This window comes from Aphelocoma coerulescens, chromosome 2 (assembly GCF_041296385.1).
Source record: "Aphelocoma coerulescens isolate FSJ_1873_10779 chromosome 2, UR_Acoe_1.0, whole genome shotgun sequence".
Lineage (NCBI taxonomy): Eukaryota > Metazoa > Chordata > Aves > Passeriformes > Corvidae > Aphelocoma > Aphelocoma coerulescens.
In genome coordinates this window covers 57,750,230-57,771,573 of record NC_091015.1, presented here as the reverse complement: position 1 = coordinate 57,771,573, position 21,344 = coordinate 57,750,230, and the positions used below count along the sequence as shown (strand labels likewise).

General features: G+C 38.1%; 1 protein-coding gene across 37 annotated transcripts in view; it reads left to right on the top strand.

The window, feature by feature from the left end:
* The window catches only part of ARPP21 (cAMP regulated phosphoprotein 21), a 654,082-nt gene that overhangs the window by 514,692 nt on the left and 118,046 nt on the right, over positions 1-21,344 (top strand). Inside the window, exon 6 of one of the 37 annotated variants that reach the window (XM_069007665.1) lies at positions 226-378. The exons of 34 other annotated variants lie outside the window; for them this stretch is intronic. The gene's annotated coding sequence lies outside the window, so the exon portion shown is untranslated. Of the gene's footprint in view, positions 1-225; positions 415-516; positions 825-21,344 lie in introns of those variants that run through there. 2 more of the 37 variants (XM_069007659.1, XM_069007681.1) reach the window with 2 other exon arrangements.

Sequence of the window (21,344 nt, the reverse complement as noted above, 5' to 3'; positions counted from 1 at the left end):
CAGTTCATGTTACTCCGCTTGGTGTATTCTGCTAACTTGTCTGTGCGTCTCGAACGATATCGCTTGTAAATCTAACCCCGATGTGCTCATCCAGCGCAGCCATTGCGCAGCCTTGTTTAATTGCTGTTATTTATTTTGCCTTCATTTACCGTGTCAGCCAGCGGGGGGAACACGCTCAGATTCCGGATGCATTTTTACGTGCTAGGTGTGTCTCTGCGCTTCCAGGTGTGTGCGGTTTGGCTTAAAACTCATCCCGCCGCCGTGTGACATCGCTGTAAATGTGCCGGGAGGGGAAACAAAAGCATTAGAGACACAAGCGTCTATGCATCACCTGTTTGACTTCTCTGCCATTGCAATGCTGAGCCAGATGCATGCCCGGTGCGCATTCTTCTAAATGGCATATGTGTATTTTAGGCAAGTACAAAGCAATTGAAGCTGAGGGTGATGGGGAGGGGGTAGAAAAACCAACAAAACAAACCAAAACCGTACTGTAAACTGATCTGCAACTTTTCAGTCGCATAATTTAACTGCACGCTGATTTTGTTTTAGCAGTCTTCGTCACGGATCGAGGCAAGTTTATGTGCACAATTGGGCTTGCAAATTGCTAATCTCGCACTGACTTTGCCTCTCAGTTCCCAGCTGGGCATGGTTACCTTGAGAGCTGTGGTATCAGCACTGTCAGAGCATGCTCCGGTGGGGAGATCGGGTGTGTTCTATTTTTAATACTATTTAATGAAGATGCTTCTCACTCTGCAATATACGAAGCATAATGGAAGAGCAGAGCGATGATTGGTTATGGATACTGGAAAAGGAAAAATGCAAAGGTAAAAACGGAAATCCCTCAAATATTTCTATTGCATTAATGAAAGAAAATGCAGCTGTGCAGAAAGGTGATTGATTAACTGATTTTAAGTTGAGGAGTTTTGTGGTGTCTAGGAAGATTTTTTTTTTAAAAATGTTCTTTTTAAAAGTTGCATGAAGCAAGCTAGACAGATTATTTTGTGCCGTTGGTAAATCCGATTCTGTGTGGGCATGCTTAAGTTGAAGAATATGACATTTTAATTATTTTTTTTTTAATAGTAAAGTATCTCATAGTGGAGTAGTGCTAAGGAACATCCTAAAAATTACTTATTTTTTTCTTGTGATTACCAATTTTTATTGTTAACTCTATTTACATGCCTATTGATAGCCTCCTGAAGCTGAAGTTTTGAGTTTCTATTTCTTGCAATTAAAAGTTAATTCAGTTGATATTAAAAATCGTTGTTGCGTGCAACGCTCACAGAATGCAAGCGGCTGTAAATCTCTTGGGAAGTGTAAAGGAAAATACCTATCGATAACTACAGTGGATGCCACTTGGCGAGATGCATGGAGATACTTTTGAAAGCTGCCCTGTTTAGTTCAGTGTAGTCAGAAATGTGTTTGTTAGCTATTTGTGAGAATCCACGCACTTAGAATTGTGTATAGAAACTTGCCTTGATTAAAGATGTCTTCTGTAAAACAACTGTATTTTCTCTCTGTCGTCTGCAGTTTTACAGGATGGTGGTCTAAGAAACAGCTGAGTACCCCTCCTGCAAAATCCTTTTTCGAGCAGTTGTTTCTTTCTGCTGTGTGCTAGTCCTTTTGACTGCCCCAGGGCTAAGTGTGCAAATGAGGATTGCTCAGATGAGTGTTGCACCACATCGTACCCGTGAAGGAAAAATTACATAAGGTTGATGAGGAAATCCAAAGAGATTTTTAACACAGGTGTATTTATAGTTCTCAGAGAGGGAGAAAATAGTGCAAAAGTAACTTTGCAACTTCATCCTGTTGGAGTAAAACTGTGGGCCAAATCATGTTTTCCTGATGGTGTTGCTTTTCCTGTGGGCTTTACTGGGGTTATTTGCATGATTACAGTAACTGGACTTGGCCTGATAAATCACTGTTATTAAACAGAATTTCTGGGAGTACATAAAAGAAACCTAAGAAGTTTTAAAATCTGCTGCGCTCTTGACTTTCTCCCAGGTTATGATTTTGAATAACTAACTTTAAACTTGGAATGAGTAGGGGGGAAGTGTGCTAATTCTAGGATGGTTTACTTACAGTCTGTCTTGCCTCCTGTAGGCATTGGTCTCAGTGCAGTCAGTGGGAGCTTCAAAATTGGCTCCATGGTTTTATCGTGCCTAAGACAGACACAGGGACAAATTTTCAGCAGTTGTAAATTGATGTAGTTTCATGGGTCTTAAGAGCAGTGTAGACTTATACCAGCTGATGATAACAGCTCTCGTTTATAACATACATATCTGTAACTTGCATTGAATGGTGTTACCAGTTTTGATGGTGTTAATTTCAGAGTAGGGGAATTAGACTGGCAGGTCCTTGTTTATAGGGACTACTCACAAATGAGCGACTTGGTCCAGTGAGTGCTCCCAGCTTAATTTCCTTGATAAATTTTAAAGACTGTTTGTAAGGTACATGATTATTTAAAGGAAATGCTATTCATGTTAAGTAACCTCTTCAAAAATTTCATTAAAGATTGGCCAGTTGAGAAGTAATGTAACTACCATGCAATAAACTTGCAAAATCCATTTGTCCCCTGCTTATTCATTTATTAGATTTGAAGTTCTGTATTAATGTTCTTAGCAGGTAGTAAGTCAAGCAAATGGGTCCCTTTTTCTTCTAGAAGATTGAAACATTCATCAAACAAGTAATACATGACAAAGACTCTGTACGTTCCAATGGAGAGCACTTGATTCTGAAGATTTAAAATACTGTGTATGAATGTCTGTGTATCTGTGTGGTAACATGCATTTCTAGGACACATTCTATTTTGATGACAAACTGCAATCCAGGTAAGTTAGATTTTTCCCCAGTTAAGGCTGGGTGAATTGAATTGCAGATAAATTATGCAAACCCTGTGAGGTCATGCATCTAGTTTTTGACAGTCATCAAGTGAGACCTATTCCGATCTCCAGGCTTATAACTGTGTCACCCCTGGATGCTAAGTCTCCCTGAGTGATTGCTGGTGTTTGTTTTGTTTTCTAATTTTTCCACTTGATACATGAAATGCTCACTTTCAGAAACATGTAGACGTAAATAAATTTACGTGTTTGTTTGTAACTATCAAAGTATTTTATTTTTACATAGTAATTTAATGGTAAGCCCTTCTAGCAAGGAATTAACTTCAGAACAAGTGCAAATAATGACTCATATCTAGGGGTTTTTTTTGTTGTGTTTTTTTTTTTTTTTTAAATAAATTAAACCTGCCTATAAATTAATGTAGACATACTGCTTATTGTTTGTGGGCAGGATAAGTTTTCCTTGGGGTCTTTCTTAAGAAGGAGGCTTAAGCCCAAATCAGAATAGCAGCCACTATGGCTTGCCATGAGTATGCTGGTGTACACACACACAGAGTTTATTAGAGAAATAAAAAATAAATTACACTATAAAACTGCAATACTTTCCATTTTAATTAAAATTGTATTTTTTTAGTAAATACCATCTATGATGGGTTCTTGCCAAGTAAGTCCTCATTTGTCACTGAAGGTCCAGACTGCTTAGTTGTAGGACTTTATAGCTGCTTAGATGTTTGAAGTAACTCTAGTTTTAGACTTCATGTTTTCTCATATGGTGGTTTTACAGTAGGCAAGCTGGATGATGCATTGCCAATGATCCTATGTAAGAGTGCTCCCTGTATGCATTTATGTTTTTCCTTAGCTCATCTTAGTTTATTAGAGCACATACATAATCTGTATTAACACTTACTGTGTGACATAGGCAGTCCAAAGATACGAATTGGATTAATTCCAGGGGAGGGGCACTGGAGCTCTCCGTCAGCTTTAGGGAAAATGCCCCAAGCAAACACTTCTATAATGTCCTGCCACAGCTGCCCTCTTCTGCCTGGTCATAATGTTGCTGGTATTTACTACTTCTTCCTTTTTCACTGTTGTAGTTTCCTGGCTTTCAGGTAATCCGCCATCAGTACACTTCTTTTTGGTTCCTTGGAAAAACTTGTTGCGGAAAAGGTCTCCTTTCATTCAAGTGGACAATTTTTTAGTCACATGGTGGGATCTTTATACTGAGATCTTTATTCTAGAGTCCTAAATAGGTAATGAGCTGTTATATGAAATGATACATCACTTTTTTTTGTCCTTTTTTCCCCGGCTATTACACGTAAATTTGCTGTTAATGAGAGGAAAAAGCAGACTAAATACAGAGAGAAATACATAAACAAGGAGTAAACAAAATTGCTTTTTACAGGAGTGAGTTCATTATGACTGTTTAGATGGATGAACTAATTACAGCTTTGGTAAACATGGTCAAAAGAAATACTAAATAGGTTGTTTGGTTAGTGCTGAAGGAAGATACAAAGTGTGAGAGTGATAATGTCATATATCATGACTAAGCTGAAATGCAGAAGGCATAGTTAGGCAGTGACAGCTGGGAATTTGAAATCTATGATTTGGGTATCCAGTGACTTTATGAAACAGGGGGTTTAGAGTACTTTCTAGTTACTGGCAATGTAGGGAGGCAGTAACCATGAAAGGCTGTTTTTGGGGCAGACATTCACATAGCATATGTTGAAGTATGTAAGGTGAGAAGTGCATTTTTGTAAGTGGAAGAAAATTTTCACAGGGAAATTGGGACACTTATGAATCAAATCAGATGTCTGATCTTGATCTTTTAAGGCCAAGAGTCACAGATAACAAAGAGTAGTACCATGAGAAAACAAAGTCCTATAAAAGTGTTTTTGTAATTTAATGCTTTTTGCTATATTCATAATTTAGTCTTGGACAATACCATGATTTATTTATGAGCTGTTTATACAGAGCCTGTGTTAAAATTCTAGAAGCTTTGTAATGACTTCCAACTGATAAAACTGTCTTTTTCCAAAATTGGATGCCTTCAAGTCAAAGGAAAGCTTAAATGGTCAGCAGGATGGTGTGACGAAAAAAAAGCAATTAAGAAAAACCCCAGAAAATACTGCCACACCCCCTCCCCCACAAGTAAATGCTCTGGTTTTTGATTTCTCAAAGGTTTTGTCTTCTGTTTGCGATCTATGCTAAAACATAAAAATCAAATATATATAAATCACTGACTTTCAAGCTTCTGTTTATCCCAGTTTTTACAGCCATGCAGCAGTGATTTTTACTGGATTCATAAAATCATCAGAGCCAGTTTTATGTTCTCGGATTTGAACTCTGTCATCAAAAGCATGCCTAAACTGCTAATAATTTTGTCAGTAATTAATCCTCCTGCAGTATTTGTATTTTTATTGCCTCATGAGTTGAAGTATTCCTGTGCCTTCAATACAGAAAGCATTTTGGAAATTTTCATCATTAAATACCAGAGTCAGATTGTGCTGCTTTTCTTCACAGGGAGTGCACATATCTTGGGTTTGGTGACCTGCAGAGCTTCTCGTGGTGTAATGCTTTTTTTACTGTGAAGAAAGTTATCACAATTAGTTCCTGCAGAAAGAGGGATGGCAGGGCTTCTCAGTAGAATGAAGCTGACGAAGATAAACTGCAGTAATTAGAAGCATTTTATAAATACAATTAAATTATTATTAATTAACATGAAGTATTCAACTCTATATTTGATTGAATGGGAAGTTTTACTGGGGAGCAAACTTCAGTGATGTTGATGGTCTCATGTAAAATAGGTACAGCATGATGTTCTTGTGAAGAATATGCCTACTTCATGCTTTTTGGCTGTTTGTGCCATTGAACTTTATTTGAAGTGCATGAAGGTAAATCATGAATTGTGGTGGTTCAAACAATACCTTGAGGTTTTTCCATTTTCAAGTGACTGTTCCGTTTCTAAATACATTGCCATTGGCATAACATTTAGAACAGTTTAAATGAGGCTGCTTAATGCATTATAAAGTATTTGTTGTGGAGTCAGAAATGTTTATAGTGTCATGAAAACTTTAAGAGAAACACATCAAATAAATTGGTCCACTCTAAAGGCTCACTACAGATTTTAATGTAAGCCTGGGAAACATCTGATAGCTTTATAATTTGTGTACTTTGTAAACCATGAAATCTGAAGTGAGAAGGTCTGACTTTCATGCTTTCAGGTTTTGTTCCTTTAGGAGAAATTCAGAGCTTCTACAAAATGAAAAAAAAGCGAAAATCTGAACATTGATCTAAAAGGAAAGCGTAAAGAGTGACTTAGGGCATCTTGAAGTGCTGTATTTCATAACACGTACTACTGTTAGCGTCAGGAAACGCTAACAAAACTGTTTTATCCAGGTAGGATTTTTGGGGAAGCTTTAACTCATCAAAAATGATCATAAGTTGGAAAACATAATGTATTTACCAGCTTTATGTGTCTCAATATGCTTTTCCATTACGGTGTAGCAGTCTGTTCTGCAACTGAGCAGCAAAATGGAGTGAACTCTAGTGACAAGAACTGTGGCAAGCAGCATAAGAATCCCGTTAGATACGGAAGACAATGAATTATTGCTGAGGGATAATGCAACTTTTGTTTAATCTACGCACTGTTGAAAATGACTGCATTTGAGAGAAGTCCTTGAATGACCTGCTTCTTAAAGTAGCCCTCTCAAAATCTGTGGCAGTGGGGTCAGGGTGTAGTGGAGGATTAATGCCAGTAGTACTACTTGTGATGTGAAATCAGGTTAAGGGGCATCAGAAGTAGGAGGACAGCAAAGGGAAGTAGGACTTTCAGGAGATATTCCCTGATGATTAAGTAATTAAGTGGATTTTGAATAATGCAGAGAAAATATATAGATGTGTAGCCTCTTTTCAGTATCATTTGTTTTCTGATTAAAAAAAAATAAAATTCCTTATGCACGTGTAGTGATGCCTGTGTTTGCGCGGAGGACGAGGACAAAATGACTACTGCTCTGCAATCACACCTAGTCTCACCAAATCTGAGATTACAGGGGCTGTAAATGATCCACATCTTCTGATTTTTGCTGTTGCAGAATTGCTCCTCTCTGCCACCTATCTGGCAGGAGAGAAAGGAAGATAACAAAATTGTTGCCAAGGTCTGAGGGCATCTCCACAGCAGTGTGGGCTAAGATGGGACTTCTTAGCCTGGCTTAATGTCAGTGTAAGAGGCTGATGGGTGAGTCTTGGGGAGACATGCAAGATCCTGGACTCTGGTATGTAGCTAGTTCTTCTATGAGAATGAATTGGTTTCTATCCTTGGTTGCTCTTCTTTTGGCGTGGCAGTACCTCATAAGTTAGTCAGGTATTTACTGGAATAGCGTAATGTGCCCTGTGATGACTTAAATCCCCACCTTTCCGTAAGGGGCTTTCTATTAATGGAGAAGGATTGGCAGGAAAGAGCAAATTGAGACACAGGTCTTGATGCAGCATTTTAGCTGCCTGTGGTTCTGCTGCTCGTAACCCTGTCGGCATGGTCGTGGGGCTGTGGTTCCACAGACACCCTGTCCACTCGTTCTTTTGTCGTGATGGTTTCCGCAATGCGGGAGGAAGATGCGGCAAGCACCTACCTCTTTCAAAGCCCACGTATTTCTTTGATGTGTTTGTTACTCCTTAGGTTTTTTTTTTTCAGGAAGTAGAGCAGAGAACATAATTCCTACTCACGAAGGCTAATTACAATTTTTCCTCTACAAATAATTTCTTAGAGAGCTGGGTGTTCAAAGAACTGCTGCTAACTATTTTCTGCGCTACAGTTATGCTCAATGTCCAGGCAACGAGTGTCGAAATGTAGATTCTTTTGGCACCTGTTCCTGTTTGTGTTTGTTTGGTAACATACACTCGTGTCACGTCTTTATTAATGTTGTCAGGCACATCAAAACCATCTGTAATAGAACTGCATCAATGGAAGAGCATGTCAGAAAATGTGACAGTAAAATATTAGCACTTCTTAACAAATTTTTTATTGATTAAATAGCACAATTTCAATATATGGAAAAATGAAATCAGTTCTAGTTGTTTCAGGACTTTGAGAGCAGCTCCAGTAACCCCTGAGTCTTTGACTTGCCTATAAAATGACAGTAGACTGAGAAATTTAGTGGTATATTATGAGAAAATTCTGTGGCATGGGAATGTGTTTGCTAGGTTTGCATTGACTGAGATCACAACAAAAGAGGAGCATAAGTGACCCACATATTTCTGGTGCATAGTTGAATGTTCTCCTGGAATCTGTCATTTATTACCTATACTCAGTAGTTGGAATGAGGCTGGCATATGATACTGTAACATACCATTGGTCCTCAGAACATCAGCTGCATGTACAAGTAATTTCAATGTCTATTCACCGCCAGACAGATGATTTTAATAAAAGGAATTCGGGGGCTGTGTTCTTGACCTAAGATAGTTTATTTTGGGACCAGTAACTTGAGGTAATACTGTATTATAAAATTGGAAAAATTGAGATAATTTCAAGTAACTCTGCGACCTCAGCAGAGAAAATATAAAATATGGAAGGGAGCTAATGTTATATTATTTTGTCAAAGCTGAGTGTGTGAAGTGGAGCTTACTGAAGTTAGGAGATTTACTACATCCTTACGTGTAACATAAACAAGGGATTTTTCCTAACAATCGGTCCATAGCCCTGATTTGTAGCTTGCTGAAACTGCAGGAAGATAAATACTGGAGGAATTCACTGCAGTCCCAATATAAACTCTCTTCTTGTTCTGCTTCTTAATACGCATATTTCAAGCAGTCATTGGCGTGGATGCCTCTGCCTCTTTTTTGGCTGTTTTGACACTTGCATCAGTTGTCTTTGTTCTGCTCCATATATTGTCTGGCCATTCTTCATACTGAGCTTTTGCTTTTTTCTAAGTTGTGCCCCTTATGCAAACTTCACTTTGTTAAACTGACCCTTCTGGCTTTTCTTGAGTTTTCATCATTTGCTCACATTTTCCAGCTTTTTTTTTTCTTGCCTTTTTCTATGTCAGTTACCTGCCCCTGTTTGAAAGAGTTGAAACCTTTGATTTAATCGTCATATAGTACTGCAATTTTAAAAATAGCCTATCTTGGTAGATTTTTGGACAGTCAGTTTATAATAAACATTACATAAGGCATACTCATTATTCAGAATATGCCAGTTCCCAGATCTCTTGGACTTTGTTTTGGTATCTCTTAAGGAGGGAGTGCCAACAGGTCTGATTGCATCTGTGAAACAAAAAGTTTTGTGGTGAAAACCAGAAGACCCTGTGCTTTTGAACTTCATGTATGCAGCTCATATTGGTGTATCTGGGTCCCTTTGGAGCCTCCATCCAAATTCAGTAAGCTCCATAGAATTGTGTGTATGGTTGATGCACCTGGAAAATGTTGTGTCCTGTACTCTCCATCTATTTATTTAGATTATTTTGGTTTTCTGGGACTAGTAGTATTTTCAATAAATTTTTGTCAGTTGCCTAGAAAATAAAGTGTAATGGAAATGACCCAAACTAAATACCTTTGACAAATGTGTTTGTTGTCAAAGATTTACGTGTTGGCTCTCTGACCTTTCAGATGGACTTCTGTCTATGTTTGAGCACCATAGCACCTAAAACATTATGTTGGATGCAGTTTACTGTGTTACTGGGTTGTACAATGTAAAGAGGGGAAAAGGACTGGAGTTCTTACATATGGAGAATTATTTTGTATTTCATGTCTGTACACTTGTTGAATAAGCTTGGAAACTGCACCAAAAGCTGAAGATTATATATTCTTGCATCTCTGATTATCAGGATGGCATGGCCACAGATCCTGGTCAAAACTGGGAGAAACTGATTGATTGTAAAGAATGTTACGAACTGAGACAACTAGCTGTCCACATTTGGGGACCTCTACTAAGCACATAATCCATATATATTTTTGTGAAATACATATATAGTAGCTCCTTCTAAAGACGGAAGTAAAGGAACTGTTGACTGAGATTTCTCACTGTTCTGTTTGAAGGAACATGGTTTGCTGCCATCATCTGAAAGCTGAAATCTATTTTCTCCTGTATTTTGTTTCCTTTTTTTTCTTTTTGCTGAGATACAGCAGGAGAATTGCCTGTATTCAGCTGCCAATTATGGATTTAATTCAGTTATTTGTTTTTCAGTAATCTGATTGTCATTAGAGCCTAGTTCACTAATTGCTCACTGTACTCTGTCAGTTTATTATGAAAGTAACAGTCTGAAATGAAACCTAATAAAGAAATGATGGCAGCAGTCTGAACAGATGATGTATAGTAGTTATGAACTGATCTTTTGTTTCTTTTAATGGGTTAATTTCCGGACTGGTGGACAGTCAGCTCTGTTGTCTCTCAAGTAGCATGAATTGAAGAAATCTCTTACCATTTAAACACAAAATTCTGTTGTGTGGAGTCATTCCATGTTTGAGAAGGATGTCATCTTAACAAGCTGTTTATTCCACAAATAACAGTGCCTATGCTTTTTCAATGTCCTTGGTGGTAATTTAATTCTTCAATTCAGTTGTTTGCCAAGGAGATGATTTGTGATTTTTAAATTTGTAGATTTTTAAAAGTATGGGTGTAAATGTCTGTAGTACCACAGACTTGGAATGCAGTGAGAGGGACTATTTTTTTCACATAGCCTAGGTTTAAGTTGACTGACTCTCGTTTTTATTGACTTAATTCTCTAATCTTAATCCTTGCAAATAAAGGCATGAAAATAATTAGCCCATATAACCCTACTGCTGCAACTCAGGGAAATATGCAGCAGGATCCTGTTTCTGTAGTGGGAGGCTGGTATGGCAGAAGATCTTCCACAATGTGCATCCACATATTTTGTGGACTCATAAGTTCAAGATCTAGCATTTGTATTTCTGAGCTTGGAATTTTCCCCAAATGACTGCATTATCAGTCTGCTGCTCAACTGCCTTTCCAGTGCAGTGGATAGGAAAGAACTGGATTGCTTTTGGAAGACGGAGAGGCATAAAGCTTATTTTCATCTTTCGGCTAAATTCAGGCATTGAAATGGGTGAACTCCTGGTCCATGGTAGGGGAAGTTGATGTAATGTTAATTGTGTTACAAAGTTACATCCTTCAGCCCAGTAGAATGACTGTAGATGCAGAATGCAATCCTGACTGTTCCCACTCTTGTGCTCCCTAGTGTCAGCTAAATGAAGCAGAAATTTATTGTTGAAAACTTCTTTTTTTTTTTTGCTGGCATTTCTGTAAAAGCAAGAAATGGGAAATACCAAGTAAATTCCCAAGCTTAGGATGAGGAGGATGACACTGGGATATTGCTGGTGCCTGGCAGTGAAGTGTGTGCAAGAGGAAATGGGTTGGGAGTGGTCATGGGCCACTGGAGACCTGTTCTTCTCAGCCCTGCATGGGCTATAAGTGACAAGTGTGATGGTCATAAAATGCCTGTTTACTTAAAGAAGCAAAAGGAGACCCTTTTATAAACTGGTTCACTAGTCTGCCAAGAGAGGATGTGTTCACTGAGTCCCGAGTGGAAAAACAGGGCTGCTGCCTTTTAAAGTGTTTTGTGGTGGTGTCAGTGAAATACTGTGACATGTTTGGTGGGTTTTGTTGGGTTTTATGTCAGGAAGGGACAGATTTTCAGTACTTCCAAATGCCTGTCTGAGGTTATTTAGATAATTTGGGGTTATTCTTTTTCAGTGAAAGCTTTTAATAATCTTTAAGTCTTTAAAAGGGGTCTTTCTGATGGTGGGAATAGCTACAAATTCAAGTGCTACAGATAGCGTAAGTTGATGAGTTGTATGGCATACTAATGTCCTCACAAAAAACACCAGCTTTCCCCAAAAATACCTTTTCCAATAGGAAAAGCAGATAAATGGGGTATTGTGAGTGAGTAGCATGAAGGTTTTTCAAGAGGAGAATGGTCTGCTGTGAGACAGTTAGTTGGAGAAAGATATGAGAACAATAAAAATTTCTATTGTTCATGGGGTTTTTTTGGTTTTGTTTTTTGGGTTTTTTTTTTTGGTTTTCTTCCAAAATTAATCCAGCACTGAATTTCCCTTCCTCACGTTCAGCTTTGAAAAGCATGGACGTCCCTCTGGAAGGAGAATAGGCAGCCGGCCATCTCTCATCGCTGTGAAACTTTGTAAGAAAGATTAATTTGGGGAGTGAATAGAGGAAGAAAATAATACAAAAGGAATTGCTTTTAAACAAAAGATACACTTCTGTCATCATTTGCACTGCTCAATGAAAAGTAAGCTGTCCAGCCTTTAACTCTGGTGACCCAAAATATGTCTGTACAGTATGCTGGCAGTTGTATAATGTGGTAGGCAGTGAGGATAAAACCCATGGTATAAATGAATAGTCCCAGCAAGGCTTTGGAAAACACTGGGAGCGAGTTCTAAGTTGGGTAATGAAAGGAGATTTGAAGTGAAATTGAACTGATTGCCCTTCCTGATTACTGTGGTCAGCTTGGCATTGATACCCTGTAACGTCCTGCAGTCTCAAAGTACCCCAGAGAAAAGCTTCTCCTTGTAAGTGAGATATGAAGAGATGGTTTGAAGGGTGTAGTCAATGGTAATCAGGCAAGTAAAAGAAATGTGGAGAATAGCAGTCCACTTTCAGTACTGCATTTGTTGTAAATAACTAAAATGCCATCACTTTACTGTTTAGATGCTGATGTTTTTCCCCATCTTTGTTGTCAGTTTTATGATGCAGGCTTGCGCGCTGCTTATTTCTTAGTTCATTTCTCTTAGGACGTAGTCAATCTGAGCCATTATAAATGACTTGTCAGTGCTATTTCAGTCTAGTTAGATTTATAACAAAATGGATCCTGTAGACAGAGTTTTGCATAAATAAAAGCATTTGTCTTCTCTTTCACTTTCCTGCCTGTTATCTTGTAGTAATAGTTTCTGAAACAATTTGATCTAGAGGCTGCAGTTAATTGTAATATGCTTCAGGAGGTCATACGAAAGAAGCACAGAAAGTTTTTCCTGGTTGTTATTACTGTTTTTAAAAATGCTGATGCTCTATGTTTCTTATTACGTGCCCTGCATCTTTATGTATCTAGGCAAAATAATGTTTTTAAATACCCTTCAGTTTTCTTAGTGGCTCACGTTCATGCACAAGCACTCACTGCCTGCCACAGAAGTGTCTGTCCTAAAGTGGGGCACTGGAGAATGGAAGGTGCTGGAGAACGTTGGCCATGTATCTGGGAATGGGGGTGCTGGTTACCCACCTAGCTCTTGTTTTGACCAACTTCATTGCTTATTTAACCTCGGTATTCCCCAGTGTCCTCACCTGGAAGCAAATACTGACTTGTACATTCCCTTGAATGTGTTTTTGTCCCCCTCCCCCCCCCCCCCCCCCCCCCCCCCATTAGTTAGAGACGAAGGCATTTTAGAGCCTTTTATTATAAAGAGGCACAATAGGAGTATTAACTTTGCCTCTGTTGGGCTTATATTGGCATACACAATAAAGTTATGATAACTTCACAAGTTAGCTCAGTCACAGTTACTTGTGTGCTGTCCTGCAGTCTGCAGCAAAATTGAAGATCCTCACTTTCCTTTTACTGTAGTTACTCTCTGCTGTCACTGTTGGGTATTACAGACTTTATTTACTGGTTGTTTTCCAGACAAATAATGTGACAACATGTTTCTGTTTCAGCAGGTGACAATGTTGAAGAATTTGAACAGGTACAAATAAATATAATTAGAAAAATAAAGTCTCAACCATATGAAAATTTAAGAAATTTAGTACTTGAGACAGCTTGAAAGAATTGATAGATTTCTTTCAGCTGGTTTATTTTGTAAGTCTAGAAACATACGCTTATATATGGCATATAGTTAGGGTTAGCTCTAGCCGAGATAGAGCTAAAATAATACCAAACCCCCCCCCCCCCCATTGTTTGAACCTGATGATAAGTACAAGTAATTAGAACACATCCAAAACTGCCAGATTTAAGTGTTGCAGACAGCTGTCACTTATGTAGGGAGCTTTTTATTTTGCAGGTCAAAGTTTAATAGACAAAACATTTTGAGGGGGAACATTTTGAAAAAGTTAGAGTAGACATGACCTGTTTTGTTCTATGCATATGAATCCCCCTCTTGTGCCTTTATTTTGTGTAGAATGTTTATAAAAGGTCATCCCCTTTTAGTACGCAATAATAATTTATAATTCCCCTCTGCTAAGTTCCATGCAATCTTTAAAAACCACTAGTTGTGATACAGCTGTGATTCTAAAATAACCAGTATTGAAATTGGAATCTTTATTTATCTGTTTTATTTTTGGAATGTAAATATTTTTTGCAACAGCTTTTTCAGAATATCATGAAAATGTATATTGTAATGATTGTGTAGGCATGTATAAGACTTTAATTGCCTCTGCATCTGTGTCTGAACTTTGTAACTTCTATTTTGAAACTATTACTTTGCGTTAGAAGCTATTATTTTTCACTTGACAGGGTTTTTCAGGAGGCTGGAATACAGAAGTAACTTAAAACCAGGTGTTGTCTGGTTTGCTGGGCTCTCTATGTGTGAGAGGTCCTGGCTTTTACCTTTAATCTTTCCACTGGCTTCCACTATGGCATCACAGTTTCACTCTTGGATGTGCCTGGACATCACTGAAGTTTGTGACTGAGTCAACCAGTTTTCATGTCACTGACTTGTACATGTAGCTTTTGCTTAAATCGGTGACTTTTAGATAAAAAATCAATTTTGCTTCCTTCTTAATATTTTTTTTATAACTGCTCCATGCCATAGGTTTCAGGCTTTTTTATAATCTTTCTCAGTGCTGCTCTAGGCTCATTTTGAGGAGTAGCTGTACAACAGGTATCCTCCATTGTGCCAGAGTTTGCATCCCTTTTCCCTGCCTATCCAAGGAGGTACCAGCCATGGATGAATGGCTGGGACAAGTGTGTTAATTGTTTTTCTCTTTTTTGTGCTCAGCATAAAAGAAGGGTTTAATTTAAAACAGTTATCCTTTTTCTTTTCCAAATGCCCTGGAGCATTGTGCTGCTCTGATCTCCAAGTTTTCTCATACTACTGGAAACTTTACAGTTTTCTTTTAGTTGCAGCTAGCTCCAGCCAGTCTTTCTCTCTCTTTTTTTTTTTTTTCAGTAATGCCCTGTTTCTCTGTTCTTGAGTCCCTTTGGATTTTCTGATACTTCCGATATCATGAGATTACCCATTTCTCACACCTTTGTAAAAAAGGGAACATCCCTATGCCTGTTCTGTCTTCCCTGTGTGAACAAGAACAGCTTTCTGGTTATAGAGTTCTTTGTTCACATCTTTAGTAGTTTCTTATGTTGTTGAAATGTGTAATGCATTTTGAATTTTAAAAAAACAGATTGGCTAGAGGAATAAATGTCAAAGCTAGGTTTGTTAATAAAATAAGCCTATGGCAGCAGTAAAACATTAATGTATTTAGCATTAATTTGCTCTTTGAGAGGCAAGAATGCCTGATAAAACCCATTACGTCAGCCAGAAGAGCTGAAAGACGATTTTTTCCTGCTGTGGTGAAGTATAGATTGAGCTACAGACTCTGTTGTGTTGGATTTCTGATTGTCTGACAAAAACATATATCCATTGTCTGAGTAAATGTTCATTCAGTAGATTTATACATAGAGTGTGTCAGAAGCATAAACAGTCTTCCATGCATGTCACCATCAGTCAGCACAAGTGTTTCTTTAGGACTTCATGCTGCAAAAAAATTCTGGTCTGATCTGTTAAAACAGTTGTGAATGTTTAAGTGTTAAATTACATGTGTTTGTCAGTGCTTACAGGATGTCACTACCCATTTTCCTCAGCCGGATGATACTCACCTGACCTTAGCTTCCACAAAACCATGTGAAAATAGATGCAACTGCAGTCTAAGCAAAAATAAAAGTTGTTTTACCTTGTTTTACTCATACCCAGGTTTCTTGTATGGATACACAAGTATGTTTATACAAGTAAGCTTAACTGTACTTTCCTGCAGTTAAATTTTTGCATTCACTGTGGTCAGGAGTAGTAAAATAGAGTGAAGAGAGAAGGAAACCATACAATTGATTAGGTTAATTTTAACCAAGTAAACTAATAGCATTTCTGTTTCTTAAAAATTATGTATACACACCAGTTGCACACATGTAATTTGTGTTTACCAAAAAAAACCAACCCAAAGAAATGAGTATTGAAATACCACTTTTCATATAAAAAGAAGGGCCCCATCAGGTTCTTTTGTTTCTTTATTTTCTAAAGCTAGTCAAAGCTCCAAACTATCAGGTAAACATTCAGTAGTTGCACAAAGCTGGGGCAGTAAGAAGTGTCCACATTTTGGGAGGGAAAGAGATCTCTTGAGTTTTATGGTACGTCCTTGTGATCAGGCTTCCCCAAGAGACAGTCTGTAGAGTAAAAACAAATTGACTCCCTTCAGTTTCTATGGAATCTCCTAAAGGACCAAGAAAACAAAAATGTGGTGGTTGTAAGGCTGTTACCATCCCCAGTTCACATCTGGAACCAATAATCTTTAATTTTGGAAGCAAACCCAGAAACAATGAAAGAAAGCTCCAACCTGAGATACTCTCCTGGGAGGTAATTTTGAGTTTGGAACATGCTCAGAGAAGTGCTTGGCAGAAGAACTAAAGACCATTGAAAGAAGTTTTATGTTGTGTCTCTTGAAACAGAAATAAATTTAATGTACTTAAATTATCCCTTCAGACCTCAAGGTCTGTATTACTATGTAGTTCTGTTCTTTTCTCTCTTTTCTTTTCTTTTTTTTTTTTTTCCTCCCTGTTGTGAATTGCTAGAGATTCCAGCTAGGTATATAAAATTTGTTCTTGTACCGGGTCACATGCTTGGACTGGTACAAATATTTAGCATATGAAGTCAACAAGCCTTTTTCATAAGGGATTACAAAAACTGAGGAAGTGTATGTAAAGGACAATTATACAGGTATTTTTACTTGGAGAGAATTTTAAAAAGTTGTTAAAATGCTTTGTCATATTTTGGTTAGTTTTATCAGGTCACTCATGCAAAATCTTCAATGTTTGTGTTAAAATGAGAAGAGCTTTGATTTCAATAGAAGGCAGAGCTTTTTCAGAATAGAAGGAGGTAAGCTGATCTTGAGGCCCTTAATATGATGTGTGTAAATACATGGTTGGAATTACAATCCTCAGCCACACAGCAGACTGTGGAGTGGGAGGGTTGCATCAGTAGCTTTGCCAATCACAACTTCAGCTGGAATACTGTTAATTCTGCTGTGGCGAGGAGTCAGTGCAGTCTGATATGTGAATCAATTGTTACAAGATACTAAATGTTCGCATACTGAGAAAATGACTTCCACTGAAATTGAAACAGGTTTCTCGTATTGCATTTGAACCCTTGGCAGTCCCCAAAAAAGTAGCTGTCCAGAAGTTAAACACTTGGGATATCTGTTTTACAGTTCAGAGGATAATAGTGAGGCATGTTCATAATGAATGGAAGGGAAAGAGTATCCTCTAGAAGAGTTCTTCTAGCAGTGTGTTCTTTACCAACGGCAGGCAAGTTATTTTGCAATGCTCCATGAACGAGGCTTGGACAGCCAAGTGTGTTGTCATTTTCCAGGGATTAGCCTATTAGTTGTTATGATGCTAGTGGTGGTACTCTCCAAAAACAAGGAAACTGACTCTCTTGATTATCCCTGCTCTTCAACGTCATACTTCAAAAGTTTTTATGCTGAAAAACCCTTTGAGGAGGGAAACAAGTGTTACAAATTGTTTTAAAAAACTGATACTAGGCTCCCTTATGAAATATCCGTAAGAGTTGTATTTTTCAGTTGCGCTTAGCGTTTACACCAAGATCCCTTTTTAGTCCCACACACTGAAAAAAGGGACCTTTACACTGAACAGGCATAGGTGGGAGGCAAATTGAGAAATAGAGGCAGAGATCCACATTCATGCAGCCAGAACATGGGAGACATGCACTTGTATCATCAGGGTTTTATTTTTTCAAGAAGGTAAGTCACATTCTTCCTAACAGTGAGTGAGAAAGCATTTCCCACTGAGTGCATGCCTTCAGTTTGAAACAGTTATGATATTGATACCTTTGTTATGATATTGATAAACCTAAACATAGTTCATTGATTTTTGGAAAGTTACAGGATTAAGAATACCTTTCAAATGCCTATTTTACTTTGTGTTTTCTTTCCTGGTTTGTGTTTTTAATACTGCCCAGTATTCTTGCCAATGCTCTTAGTTCTCTATATCATAAGAGTGTTTTTAGGCAGCTGTGTAAATAGCAAACTGATGTGTCCTGTTTATGCATATGCAATGTACTGAAATGTAGAGATACTTCATTTCTTAGGCTGTCCTAAGTATGAAAATGTCTATATGCCAGAGCCTTTGAAACAGTAATATTCTTGTCATGCTCTGATTGTAGCCAGAACATGAGAGATGAAAGATTTTTAGGTAGACAAGACAGCCAAGAATCAGGCCAGTCCTGACAACGTATGAAAAATTTCCATTGTGACCTTCTGGTCTCAGCAACTCAAAGGAGTGTAGATCAGAATTGCACACAGCAGACAGAATATTTACAAGTGTTGGGCTTCTTCTTAACTGTTGGTTTTAAAGGCATTGTTGAAAAGATCCATCATTGCCTTTCTTCTGCTACAGCTATTCTTTCTTTGATTTTATAGAATTGGTGACAAGCCACTTGCAGTGAGTGAAGCTTGATTCTGTAAATATTTTTGGTTGCATAGGTAAATATTTTGGGACATGTTGGTTTTGTAGAAATTTTATTAGTCAAAGGAAGTGTGTTTCAGGGAGATGGTGGTTTTGGTAGAGTAAGATGACGGGAACAGGTTTCACTCAGCTGTCACTCAAACAAATCCTGCCTCATTGTTCCATTCTGAGTTGTCAAGCCACCAGTATGAATGCTGGAGGCTGCTTGTCTATCTCAGTATTTTTCTATTCTGTCAGTGCCTTGGTATTTTGATTCTGTGAGGTCTTAATGTTTCCCAGAACAAAGATTTCCAAGAAGCAAGAAAGACCCTTTGTTGAACCTAGCAGTTGAAATTTGGGCAGTTCTATCAGATAGTATCATTTAGGAGACCATTAATCTTTCAAATTCTAACCTTTGGTTGAATAACAAAAAAAATGCAACATTAGGCATAAGGTAATATGTGAGCAATTACAGTTGGCAGCCTTTGCACCTGTCTTTGGCTACAGTCATAATACAAACGTAAAGAGCCTCAGATTTTTTTATTCCTATTTATCCTGTCAGACTAGTAGCAGGCTAAAATTTGCCTGACTTTAAGATGGTAATGGTTCAGATAATGATTGAAAAAGACCAGATGAAGGAAGGAGCAGTGAACTCCTTCTCTATTCCTTGTTCTTCAAATACACTTCTAAAAGAAAATCAGGGATTTTTTTATCGTCTTGTGGTTTTGAAATTTGAATTTTCAGAAGCAATAATGTGTTTGGATACTTTTCTTGGAGAAAACAGACAAAGGAAGACTTGTCCAGTGGCAAGAATCTTTTGCTCTTTAAAAATTGCTTTGTGTCTAAATGGGTGGGGAACTCAGGGTTGGGGGATGAAATTAAAGATGTAAATACAAAGCTCTTTGAACAAGAAGTGTGTGGGGGGAGGTGGGTTTGGGGGGTTTGTTTGCCTTTTTTATGAGAATGATCTCCAAATCTAGAAGTTACAATGATTAGTATTCAGAGTTGTAGTAATACTTAAAGGGTTGGTTGAGTCCTACTGGTTTTGCTGTCATGCAGTTTCACAGGCTTTTTCTGCATCGAGAAGACGAAATGGGGATGGGAAGGTAATAAACATGCAAACTGAAAAAATAACAGCAGCAAATGTCATAAAAGTTACAAGATAATGTTTCTTCATATGTCTTAGGAAGGTGGGTTAGGCCATAGACCTCTTATCTCTCTCCTGGGGATAAAAAAAAGAGGGAATATTGCTTCCCTTTGTATTGAATCACAGAATAAGCTGAGGTACAGGGGACCCACGAGGATCTTTGAGCCCAACTCCTGGCCGTGCGCAGGACTTGTCCATCTTCAGAAGCCATTGTCACTTGGTATTTTTTTTGGTATCATATTGTTGTAGACTGAAGAATTTCCTTCTGAATAGAGAAGATCTGGCTACTGTTAACAGAAAATGTAAGGTTTTTCCGTTGTCCAACAGACATAGGCCTTTCCTTGGCTCGCTGCATTCGTAACTGGGGACACAAAAAAGGGGATCTAATGGTGCGGGTGTTAGTGCCCATAGCAGGGTAATACATTCCAGGGATAACAGATTTGCCTGCATGGTGTTTTAAAAGTGGATTAGGGTAAGTACTGGTTTTCCTAATACTCCATGCTCTCAGCTCTTTTTAAATACCAAATTCACTGCAGATTCAAACAATTAGAACACACAGAAATGACAATATTCTTCTGCATTTTTCTTGCGCTGTTTCCTTGTATCTTTTCCTCCCTTCCTTATCCTCCCTCATTTTTGAAATAAACAGGAAAATTAAGTACCAAAACTCCCTTAGTGCTGCATTGCAGTTGAGAATGAAATTGTCAGGATGGCTGCTTATGGTTCCCACAACTGTAATAACTAGGCTAAATTGCATAAAACTTACAATATAGCAATAAGGAATATTCCTTATGACATGTTATGTATTCTGTGGGAGCCATCACTTTGAAAATCTTGACTTCTGTGTTTTTAAAATATCTTTTGAAATGTAACATTACTGTATTTCTTTTCCTTTTGCATGGGAATTTTTTTCTCATGCCCACTGGTGATAAAAATCAGGTCATGAATGCCATCCTGATATCCCTGTGAAAAATTCATAGCAACCAGTCCTCCTCTTTTATTTAATGAAAACTGTTACAAGAACAAATAAATTACAGTATGTGGTGAAATGAAAAGGCTAAACAGTGAGCTCCATTACAGTCACATTACATCTCAGTACATTCTTCTAAATGATCTTGGATAAATGTTTTAGAAAAACAGGTTGAAATGTTACCTCCTTGGCTTACAGACAACTAAAGGGACATTTAAATTGTGTTTGTATTCTGCTGACTCGTAAGTGTCATACTGTTTTGCGGCTAGCAAGCCTCTCGTTTTCGTCCTGCCATACAATTAACAGTTCCTGTGCCAAGGCTGCACCATGTAGATGTCAGGAATGTTACTAAAGCCCTCACCTGAGCAGAGGTAAACTGACGATGAGTGCTGAAGCTCACCTCTGCAAGCTGCTCTGGCAGCGCAGCAAGTCTTGCTCTGTTCTCTAGTCCAGTGGTGGGATTCCTGAGCTGTGGTCATCTCCTTTTTGTCTGCTTTCAGTCTCACCCTTCTTTTAATCTGTTTGATTTGGTTCTAATGTTTGAATGTTTTAGCTGTCAGACAATGAAGACTTCATATGTAACTTGCAGGACCAGGAAGATTGATCTGAGACTGGCCTTGTGAGAGTCTGATAATTTCTGTTTAGTTCAAGAAGATAGTTTCATTTTCAGTGTCATTTTTCAGGTTTTCCACCATCATCCTCCTCTTATGACTCTAATT